The sequence below is a fragment of the Lepidochelys kempii genome, chromosome 22 (genome assembly GCF_965140285.1).
Source record: "Lepidochelys kempii isolate rLepKem1 chromosome 22, rLepKem1.hap1, whole genome shotgun sequence".
Taxonomy (NCBI): Eukaryota; Metazoa; Chordata; order Testudines; family Cheloniidae; genus Lepidochelys; species Lepidochelys kempii.
Genome location: NC_136401.1, coordinates 988453 through 1000933, shown reverse-complemented (window position 1 = coordinate 1000933; position 12481 = coordinate 988453).

Below are 12481 nucleotides of genomic sequence, written 5' to 3'. Positions count from 1 at the left end.
AGAACTCCCACTCAAACTCCCCTGTTTACAGCTCTGTTTGCTAGCTGCAGTGCTGCTGCCGCTGTCTGTGCCGCTCCCTGACTGGCTGCTACCTTTACAGGACCCCTAGTCAGTGAAGCCCCGCCCCCTAATCAGGGCTCAGCTTCTCTCCCAGCACAAAGCCCCTACACATACAGATACTACCAATACAAAACCAAACACACACAAATACCTTCTCCTGCAACAGAACTCCCACTCAAACTCCCCTGTTTACAGCTGTTTGCTAGCTCTTGTGCCGCTGCAGCTGTCTGTTCTGCTGCCTGACTGACTGCTACCTTTATAGAACCCGTAGTCAGTGAAGCCCCGCCCCCTAATCAAGGCTCAGCTTCTCTCCAGGCACAAAGCCCCGCCAAGCCCCTACACATACAGATACTACCAGTACAAAACCAAAGACACACACAAATACCTTCTCCTCCAACAGAACTCCCACTCCAACTCCCCTGTTTACAGCTCTGTTTGCTAGCTCCTGTGCCGCTGCCTGACCGACTGCAACCTTTATAGGACCCCTAGTCAGTGAAGCCCCGCCCCCTAATCAGGGCTCAACTTCTCTCCGAGCACAAAGCCCCTCCAAGCCTCTACACATACAGATACCACCAATACAAAACCAAGCACACACACAAATACCTTCTCCTCCAACAGAACTCCCACTCAAACTCCCCTGTTTACAGCTCGGTTTGCTAGCTCCTGTGCAGCTGCAGCTGTCTGTGCTACTGCCTGACTGGCTGCTCCCTTTATAGGACCCCTAGTCAGTGAAGCCCCGCCCCCTAATCAGGGCTCACCTTCTCTCCCAGCACAAAGCCCCAACACATACAGATACTACCAATACAAAACCAAACACACACAAATACCTTCTGCTCCAACAGAACTCCCACTCCAACTCCCCTGTTTACAGGTCTGTTTGCTAGCTCCTGTGCCCCTGCAGCTGTCTGTGCCGCTGCCTGACTGGCTGCTACCTTTATAGGACCCCTAGTCAGTGAAGCCCCGCCCCCTAATCAGGGCTCAGCTTCTCTCCAAGCACAAGGCCCCTGCACATACAGATACTAACAATACAAAACCAGACACACACACACAAATACCTTCTCCTCCAACAGAACTCCCACTCAAACTCCCCTGTTTACAGCTCTGTTTGCTAGCTCCTGTGCCGCTGCCTGAATGGCTGCAACCTTTATAGGACCCCTAGTCCGGGAAGCCCCGCCCCCTAATCAGGGCTCAGCTTCTCTCCCAGCACAAAGCCCCTACACATACAGATACCACCAATACAAAACCATACACACACACACAAATACCTTCTCCTCCAACAGAACTCCCACTGAAACTCCCCTGTTTACACCTTTGTTTGCTAGCTCCTGTGCCGCTGCCTGAATGGCTGCAACCTTTATAGGACCCCTAGTCCGGGAAGCCCCGCCCCCTAATCAGGGCTCAGCTTCTCTCTCAGCACAAAGCCCCTACACATAAAGATACCACCAATACAAAACCAAACACACACAAATACCTTCTCCTCCAACAGAACTCCCACTCAAACTCCCCTGTTTACAGCTCTGTTTGCCAGCTCCTGTGCCCCTGCAGCTGTCTGTGCCGCTGCCTGACTGGCTGCTACCTTCATAGGACCCCTAGTCAGCGAAGCCCCGCCCCCTAATCAGGGCTCAGCTTCTCTCCCAGCACAAAGCCCCTACACATACAGATACCACCAATACAAAACCAAACACACACACACAAATACCTTCTCCTCCAACAGAACTCCCACTGAAACTCCCCTGTTTACAGCTTTGTTTGCTAGCTCCTGTGCCGCTGCCTGAATGGCTGCAACCTTTATAGGACCCCTAGTCCGGGAAGCCCCGTCCCCTAATCAGGGCTCAGCTTCTCTCCCAGCACAAAGCCTCTACACATACAGATACCACCAATACAAAACCAAACACACACAAATACCTTCTACTCCAACAGAACTCCCACTCAAACTCCCCTGTTTACAGCTCTCTTTGATAGCTCCTGTGCCGCTGCAGCTGTCTGTGCCGCTGCCTGACTGGCTGCTACCTTTATAGGACCCCTAGTCAGTGAAGCCCCGCCCCCTAATCAGGGCTCAGCTTCTGTCCCAGCACAAAGCCCCTACACACACAGATACTACCAATACAAAACCAAACACACACAAATACCTTCTACTCCAACAGAATTCCCACTCAAACTCCCCTGTTTACAGCTCTGTTTGCTAGCTCCTGTGCCGCTGCCTGACTGGCTGCTACCTTTATAGGACCCCTAGTCAGGGAAGCCCCGCCTCCTAATCAGGGCTCAGCTTCTCTCCCAGCACAAAGCCCTTACACATACAGATACTACCAATACAAAACCAAGCACACACACAAATACCTTCTCCACCAACAGAACTCCCACTCAAACTCCCCTGTTTAGAGCTCTGTTTGCTCACTCCTGTGCCGCTGCCTGACTGGCTGCTACCTTTATAGGACCCCTAATCAGGGAAGCCCCGCCCCCTAATCAGGGCTCATCTTCTGTCCCAGCACAAAGCCCCTACACATACAGATACCACCAATACAAAACCAAACACACACACAAATACCTTCTCCTCCAACAGAACTCCCACTCAAACTCCCCTGTTTACAGCTCGGTTTGCTAGCTCCTGTGCCGCTGCCTGACTGGCTGCTACCTTTATAGGACCCCTAGTCAGTGAAGCCCCGCCCCCTAATCAGGGCTCAGCTTCTCTCCCAGCACAAAGCCCCTCCAAGCCTCTACACATACAGATACTACCAATACAAAACCAAACACACACACACAAATACCTTCTCCTCCAACAGAACTCCCACTCAAACTCCCCTGTTTAAAGCTCTGTTTGCTAGCTCCTGTGCCCCTGCAGCTGTCTGTGCCCCTGCCTGACTGGCTGCTACCTTTATAGGACCCCTAGTCCGGGAAGCCCGGCCCTAATCAGGGCTCAGCTTCTCTCCCAGCACAAAGCCCCTACACATACAGATATTAACAATACAAAACCAAACACACACAAATACCTTCTGCTCCAACAGAACTCCCACTCAAACTCCCCTGTTTAAAGCTCTGTTTGCTAGCTCCTGTGCCCCTGCAGCTGTCTGTGCCGCTGCCTGACTGGCTGATACCTTTATAGGACCCCTAGTCCGGGAAACCCGGCCCTAATCAGGGCTCAGCTTCTCTCCCAGCACAAAGCCCCTGCACATACAGATACCACCAATACAAAACCAAACAGACAAAAATACCTTCTCCTCCAACAGAACTCCCACTCAAACTCCCCTGTTTACAGCTCTGTTTGCTAGCTCCAGTGCCGCTGCAGCTGTCTGTGCCGCTGCCTGACTGGCTGGTGCCTTTATAGGACCCCTAGTCAGTGAAGCCCCGCCCCCTAATCAGGGCTCACCTTCTCTCCCAGCACAAAGCCTCTACACATACAGATACCACCAATACAAAACCAAACACACACACAAATACCTTCTCCTCCAACAGAACTCCCACTCAAACTCCCCTGTTTACAGCTCTGTTTGCTAGCTCCTGTGCCGCTGCCTGACTGGCTGCAACCTTTATAGGACCCCTAGTCAGTGAAGCCCCGCCCCCTAATCAGGGCTCAGCTTCTCTCCCAGCACAAAGCCCCTCCAAGCCTCTACACATACAGATACTACCAATATAAAACCAAACACATTCAAAGACCTTCTTCTCCAACAGAACTCAACTCAAACTCCCCTGTTCACAGCTCTGTTTGCTAGCTCCTGTGCCGCTGTCTGACTGGCTGCTACCTTTATAGGACCGCTAGTCAGGGAAGCCCCGCCCCCTAATGAGGGCTCAGCTTCTCTCCCAGCACGAAGCCCAAACACATACAGGTACTACCAATACAAAACCAAACACACACAAATACCTTCTCCAACAAAACTCCCACTCAAACTCCCCTGTTTACAGCTCTGTTTGCTAGCTCCTGTGCCCCTGCAGCTGTCTGTGCCGCTTCCTGACTGGCTGCTACCTTCATAGGAACCCTAGTCAGCGAAGCCCCGCCCCCTAATCAGGGCTCAGCTTCTCTCCCAGCACAAAGCCCCTACACATACAGATACCACCAATACAAAACCAAACACACACAGAAATACCTTCTCCTCCAACAGAACTCCCACTCAAACTCCCCTGTTTACAGCTCTGTTTGCTGGCTCCTGTGCCGCTGCGTGAATGGCTGCAACCTTTATAGGACCCCTAGTCCGGGAAGCCCCGCCCCCTAATCAGGGCTCACCTTCTCTCCCAGCACAAAGCCCCTCCAAGCCCCTACACATACAGATACCACCAATACAAAACCAAACACACACAAATACCTTCTCCTCCAACAGAACTCCCACTCAAACTGCCCTGTTTACAGCTCTGTTTGCTAGCTCCTGTGCCGCTGCCTGAATGGCTGCAACCTTTGTAGGACCCCTAGTCCGGGGAGCCCCGCCCCCTAATCAGGGCTCAGCTTCTCTCCCAGCACAAAGCCCCTACACATAAAGATACCACCAATACAAAACCAAACACACACACACACAAATACCTTCTCCTCCAACAGAACTCCCACTCAAACTCCCCTGTTTACAGCTCTGTTTGCTAGCTCCTGTGCCGCTGTCTGACTGGCTTCTACCTTTATAGGACCGCTAGTCAGGGAAGCCCCGCCCCCTAATGAGGGCTCAGCTTCTCTCCCAGCACAAAGCCCCTCCAAGCCTCTACACATACATATACAACCAATACAAAACCAAACACACACACACAAATACCTTCTCCTCCAACAGAACTCCCACTCAAACTCCCCTGTTTACAGCTCTGTTTGCTAGCTCCTGTGCTGCTGCAGCTGTCTGTGCTGCGGCCTGACTGGCTGCTACCTTTATAGGACCCCTTGTCAGTGAAGCCCCGCCTCCTAATCAGGGCTCATTTTCTCTCCGAGCACAAAGCCCCTCCAAGCCTCTACACATACAGATACCACCAATACAAAACCAAACACACACAAATACCTTCTCCTCCTACAGAACTCCCACTCAAACTCCCCTGTTTACAGCTCTGTTTGCTTGCTCCTGTGCCGCTCCCTGAGAGGCTGCTCCCTTTGTAGGACCCCTAGTCAGTGAAGCCTCGCCCCCTAATCAGGGCTCAGCTTCTCTCCCAGCACAAAGCCCGAACACATACAGGTACTACCAATACAAAACCAAACACACACACAAATACCTTCTCCTCCAACAGAACTCCCACTCAAACTCCCCTGTTGACAGCTCTGTTTGCCTCCTCCTGTGCTGCTGCAGCTGTCTGTACCGCTGCCTGACTGGCTGCTACCTTTATAGGACCCCTAGTCAGTGAAGCCCCGCCTCCTAATCAGGGCTCAGTTTCTCTCCGAGCACAAAGCCCCTCCAAGCCTCTACACATACAGATACCACCAATACAAAACCAAACACACACACAAATACCTTCTCCTCCAACAGAACTCCCACTCAAACTCCCCTGTTTACAGCTCTGTTTGCTAGCTCCTGTGCCGCTGCCTGACAGGCTGCTCCCTTTATAGGACCCCTAGTCAGTGAAGCCTCGCCCCCTAATCAGGGCTCAGCTTCTCTCCCAGCACGAAGCCCAAACACATACAGGTACTACCAATACAAAACCAAACACACACAGAAATACCTTCTCCTCCAACAGAACTCCCACTCAAATTCCCCTGTTTACAGCTCTGTTTGCTGGCTCCTGTGCCGCTGCGTGAATGGCTTCTACATTTATAGTACCCCTAGTCCGGGAAGCCCCGCCCCCTAATCAGGGCTCACCTTCTCTCCCAGCACAAAGCCCCTCCAAGCCTCTACACATACAGATACTACCAATATAAAACCAAACACATACAAATACCTTCTCCTCAAACAGAACTCCCACTCAAACTCCCCTGTTTACAGCTCTGTTTGCTAGCTGCAGTGCTGCTGCCGCTGTCTGTGCCGCTCCCTGACTGGCTGCTACCTTTACAGGACCCCTAGTCAGTGAAGCCCCGCCCCCTAATCAGGGCTCAGCTTCTCTCCCAGCACAAAGCCCCTACACATACAGATACTACCAATACAAAACCAAACACACACAAATACCTTCTCCTGCAACAGAACTCCCACTCAAACTCCCCTGTTTACAGCTGTTTGCTAGCTCTTGTGCCGCTGCAGCTGTCTGTTCTGCTGCCTGACTGACTGCTACCTTTATAGAACCCGTAGTCAGTGAAGCCCCGCCCCCTAATCAAGGCTCAGCTTCTCTCCAAGCACAAAGCCCCGCCAAGCCCCTACACATACAGATACTACCAGTACAAAACCAAACACACACACAAATACCTTCTCCTCCAACAGAACTCCCACTCCAACTCCCCTGTTTACAGCTCTGTTTGCTAGCTCCTGTGCCGCTGCCTGACCGACTGCAACCTTTATAGGACCCCTAGTCAGTGAAGCCCCGCCCCCTAATCAGGGCTCACCTTCTCTCCCAGCACAAAGCCCCAACACATACAGATACTACCAATACAAAACCAAACACACACAAATACCTTCTGCTCCAACAGAACTCCCACTCCAACTCCCCTGTTTACAGCTCTGTTTGCTAGCTCCTGTGCCCCTGCAGCTGTCTGTGCCGCTGCCTGACTGGCTGCTACCTTCATAGGACCCCTAGTCAGCGAAGCCCCGCCCCCTAATCAGGGCTCAGCTTCTCTCCCAGCACAAAGCCCCTACACATACAGATACCACCAATACAAAACCAAACACACACACACAAATACCTTCTCCTCCAACAGAACTCCCACTGAAACTCCCCTGTTTACAGCTTTGTTTGCTAGCTCCTGTGCCGCTGCCTGAATGGCTGCAACCTTTATAGGACCCCTAGTCCGGGAAGCCCCGCCCCCTAATCAGGGCTCAGCTTCTCTCTCAGCACAAAGCCCCTACACATAAAGATACCACCAATACAAAACCAAACACACACAAATACCTTCTCCTCCAACAGAACTCCCACTCAAACTCCCCTGTTTACAGCTCTGTTTGCCAGCTCCTGTGCCCCTGCAGCTGTCTGTGCCGCTGCCTGACTGGCTGCTACCTTCATAGGACCCCTAGTCAGCGAAGCCCCGCCCCCTAATCAGGGCTCAGCTTCTCTCCCAGCACAAAGCCCCTACACATACAGATACCACCAATACAAAACCAAACACAAACACACAAATACCTTCTCCTCCAACAGAACTCCCACTGAAACTCCCCTGTTTACAGCTTTGTTTGCTAGCTCCTGTGCCGCTGCCTGAATGGCTGCAACCTTTATAGGACCCCTAGTCCGGGAAGCCCCGCCCCCTAATCAGGGCTCAGCTTCTCTCCCAGCACAAAGCCCCTACACATAAAGATACCACCAATACAAAACCAAACACACACAAATACCTTCTCCTCCAACAGAACTCCCACTCAAACTCCCCTGTTTACAGCTCTGTTTGCCAGCTCCTGTGCCCCTGCAGCTGTCTGTGCCACTGCTTGACTGGCTGCTACCTTCTTAGGACCCCTAGTCAGCGAAGCCCCGTCCCCTAATCAGGGCTCAGCTTCTCTCCCAGCACAAAGCCTCTACACATACAGATACCACCAATACAAAACCAAACACACACAAATACCTTCTACTCCAACAGAACTCCCACTCAAACTCCCCTGTTTACAGCTCTCTTTGATAGCTCCTGTGCCGCTGCAGCTGTCTGTGCCGCTGCCTGACTGGCTGCTACCTTTATAGGACCCCTAGTCAGTGAAGCCCCGCCCCCTAATCAGGGCTCAGCTTCTGTCCCAGCACAAAGCCCCTACACACACAGATACTACCAATACAAAACCAAACACACACAAATACCTTCTACTCCAACAGAATTCCCACTCAAACTCCCCTGTTTACACCTCTGTTTGTTAGCTCCTGTGCCGCTGCAGCTGTCTGTGCCGCTCCCTGATTGGCTGCTACCTTTATAGGACCCCTAGTCAGTGAAGCCCCGCCCCCTAATCACGGCTCAGCTTCTCTCCCAGCACAAAGCCCCTACACACACAGATACTACCAATACAAAACCAAACACACACAAATACCTTCTCCTCCAACAGAACTCCCACTCAAACTCCCCTGTTTACAGCTCTGTTTGCTAGCTCCTGTGCCGCTGCCTGACTGGCTGCTACCTTTATAGGACCCCTAGTCAGGGAAGCCCCGCCTCCTAATCAGGGCTCAGCTTCTCTCCCAGCACAAAGCCCTTACACATACAGATACTACCAATACAAAACCAAGCACACACACAAATACCTTCTCCACCAACAGAACTCCCACTCAAACTCCCCTGTTTAGAGCTCTGTTTGCTCACTCCTGTGCCGCTGCCTGACTGGCTGCTACCTTTATAGGACCCCTAATCAGGGAAGCCCCGCCCCCTAATCAGGGCTCATCTTCTGTCCCAGCACAAAGCCCCTACACATACAGATACCACCAATACAAAACCAAACACACACACAAATACCTTCTCCTCCAACAGAACTCCCACTCAAACTCCCCTGTTTACAGCTCGGTTTGCTAGCTCCTGTGCCGCTGCCTGACTGGCTGCTACCTTTATAGGACCCCTAGTCAGTGAAGCCCCGCCCCCTAATCAGGGCTCAGCTTCTCTCCCAGCACAAAGCCCCTCCAAGCCTCTACACATACAGATACCACCAATACAAAACCAAACACACACACAAATACCTTCTCCTCCAAAAGAACTCCCACTCAAACTCCCCTGTTTACAGCTCTGTTTGCTAGCTCCTGTGCTGCTGCAGCTGTCTGTGCCACTACCTGACTGGCTGCTACCTTTATAGGACCCCTAGTCAGTGAAGCCCCGCCCCCTAATCAGGGCTCAGCTTCTGTCTCAGCACAAAGCCCCTACACACACACATACTACCAATACAAAACCAAACACACACAAAAACCTTCTACTCCAACAGTACTCCCACTCAAACTCCCCTGTTTACAGCTCTTTTTGATAGCTCCTGTGCTGCTGCCTGACTGGCTGCTACCTTTATAGGACCCCTAGTCAGGGAAGCCCCGCCCCCTAATCAGGGCTCAGCTTCTCTCCCAGCACAAAGCCCCTACACATACAGATACTAACAATACAAAACCAAACACACACAAATACCTTCTCCTCCAACAGAACTCCAACTCAAACTCCCCTGTTTACAGCTCTGTTTGCTAGCTCCTGTGCCGCTGCAGCTGTCTGTGCGGCTGCCTGACTGGCTGCTACCTTTATAGGACCCCTAGTCAGGGAAGCCCCGCCCGCTAATCAGGGCTCAGCTTCTCTCCCAGCACAAAGCCCCTCCAAGCCTCTACACATACAGGTACTACCAATACAAAACCAAACACACACAAATACCTTCTCCTCCAACAGAACTCCCACTCAAACTCCCCTGTTTACAGCTCTGTTTGCTAGCTCCTGTGCCGCTCCCTGACTGGCTGCTACCTTTATAGGACCCCTAGTCAGGGAAGCCCCGCCCCCTAATCAGGGCTCAGCTTCTCTCCCAGAACAAAGCCCCTACACATACAGATACTAACAATACAAAACCAAACACACACAAATACCTTCTCCTCCAACAGAACTCCCACTCAAACTCCCCTGTTTACAGCTCTGTTTGCTAGCTCCTGTGCCGCTGCAGCTGTCTGTGCGGCTGCCTGACTGGCTGCTACCTTTATAGGACCCCTAGTCAGGGAAGCCCCGCCCACTAATCAGGGCTCAGCTTCTCTCCCAGCACAAAGCCCCTCCAAGCCTCTACACAAACGGAGACTACCAATACAAAACCAAACACACACAAATACCTTCTCCTCCAAGAGAACTCCCAATCAGACTCCCCTGTTTACAGCTCTGTTTGCTAGCTCCTGTGCCGCTGCAGCTGTCTGTGCCGCTGCCTGACTGGCTGCTACCTTTATAGGACCCCTAGTCAGTGAAGCCCCGCCCCCTAATCAGGGCTCAGCTTCTGTCCTAGCACAAAGCCCCTACACACACAGATACTACCAATACAAATCCAAACACACACTAATACCTTCTACTCCAACAGAACTCCCACTCAAACTCCCCTGTTTACAGCTCTGTTTGATAGCTCCTGTGCCGCTGCCTGACTGGCTGCAACCTTTATAGGACCCCTAGCCAGGGAAGCCCCGCCCCCTAATCAGGGCTCAGCTTCTCTCCCAGCACAAAGCCCCTACACATACAGATACCACCAATACAAAACCAAACAAACACAAATACCTTCTCCTCCAACAGAACTCCCACTCAAACTCCCCTGTTTACAGCTCTGTTTGAGAGCTCCTGTGCCGCTGCAGCTGTCTGTGCCGCTGCCTGACTGGCTGATACCTTTATAGGACCCATAGTCAGGGAAGCCCCGCCCCCTAATCAGGGCTCAGCTTCTCTCCCAGCACAAAGCCCATACACATACAGATACTAACAATACAAAACCAAACACACACAAATACCTTCTCCTCCAACAGAACTCCCACTCCAACTCCCCTGTTTACAGCTCTGTTTGCTAGCTCCTGTGCCGCTGCAGCTGTCTGTGCCACTGCCTGACTGGCTGCTACCTTTATAGGACCCCTAGACAGTGAAGCCCCGCCCCCTAATCAGGGCTCAGCTTCTCTCCCAGCACAAAGACCCTCCAAGCCTCTACCATACAGATACCACCAATACAAAACCAAACACACACAAATACCTTCTCCTCCAACAGAACTCCCACTCAAACTCCCCTGTTTACAGCTCTGTTTGCTAGCTGCTGTGCCGCTGCCTGACTGGCTGCTACCTTTATAGGACCCCTAGCCAGGGAAGCCCCGCCCCCTAATCAGGGCTCAGCTTCTCTCCCAGGACAAAGCCCCTACACATACAGATACCACCAATACAAAACCAAAAACACACAAATACCTTCTCCTCCAACAGAACTCCCACTCAAACTCCCCTGTTTACAGCTCTGTTTGCTAGCTCCTGTGCCGCTGCAGCTGTCTGTGCCGCTGCCTGACTGGCTGATACCTTTCTAGGACGCCTAGTAAGTGAACCCCCGCCCCCTAATCACGGCTCAGCTTCTCTCCCAGCACAAAGCCCCTTCACATACAGATACTACCAATACAAAACCAAACACACACGAATACCTTCTCCTCCAACAGAACTCCCACTCGAACTCCCCTGTTTACAGCTCTGTTTGCTAGCTCCTGTGCCGCTGCAGGTGTCTGTGCCACTACCTGACTGGCTGCTACCTTTATAGGACCCCTAGTCAGTGAAGCCCCGCCCCCTAATCAGGGCTCAGCTTCTGTCTCAGCACAAAGCCCCTACACACACACATACTACCAATACAAAACCAAACACACACAAAAACCTTCTACTCCAACAGTACTCCCACTCAAACTCCCCTGTTTACAGCTCTTTTTGATAGCTCCTGTGCCGCTGCCTGACTGGCTGCAACCTTTATAGGACCCCTAGTCAGGGAAGCCCCGCCCCCTAATCAGGGCTCAGCTTCTCTCCCAGCACAAAGCCCCTACACATACAGATACTACCAATACAAAACCAAACACACAAATACCTTCTCCTCCAACAGAACTCCCACTCAAACCCCCTGTTTACAGCTCTGTTTGCTAGCTCCTGTGCCGCTGCAGCTGTCTGTGCCGCTGCCTGACTGGCTGCTACATTTATAGGACCCCTTGTCAGTGAAGCCCCGCCCCCTAATCAGGGCTCAGCTTCTCTCCCAGCACAAAGCCCCTACACATACAGATACTAAGAATACAAAACCAAACACACACAAATACCTTCTCCTCCCACTCAAACTCCCCTGTTTACAAGTCTGTTTGCTAGCTCCTGTGCCGCTGCAGCTGTCTGTGCCGCTGCCTGACTGGCTGCTACCTTTATAGGACCCCTAGTCAGTGAAGCCCCGCCCCCTAATCAGGGTTCAGCTTCTGTCCCAGCACAAAGCCCCTACACACACAGATACTACCAATACAAAACCAAACACACACAAATACCTTCTACTCCAACAGAACTCCCACTCAAACTCCCCTGTTTACAGCTCTGTTTGCTAGCTCCTGTGCCGCTGCCTGACTGGCTGCAACCTTATAGGACCCCTAGTCAGGGAAGCCTCGCCCCCTAATCAGGGCTCAGCTTCTCTCCCAGCACAAAGCCCCTACACATACAGATACTAACAATACAAAACCAAACACACACAAATACCTTCTCCTCCAACAGAACTCCCACTCAAACTCCCCTGTTTACAGCTCTGTTTGCTAGCTCCTGTGCCGCTGCAGCTGTCTGTGCCGCTGCCTGACTGGCTGCTACCTTTATAGGACCCCTAGTCAGGGAAGCCCCGCCCACTAATCAGGGCTCAGCTTCTCTCCCAGCACAAAGCCCCTCCAAGCCTCTACACAAACGGAGACTACCAATACAAAACCAAACACACACAAATACCTTCTCCTCCAAGAGAACTCCCAATCAGAC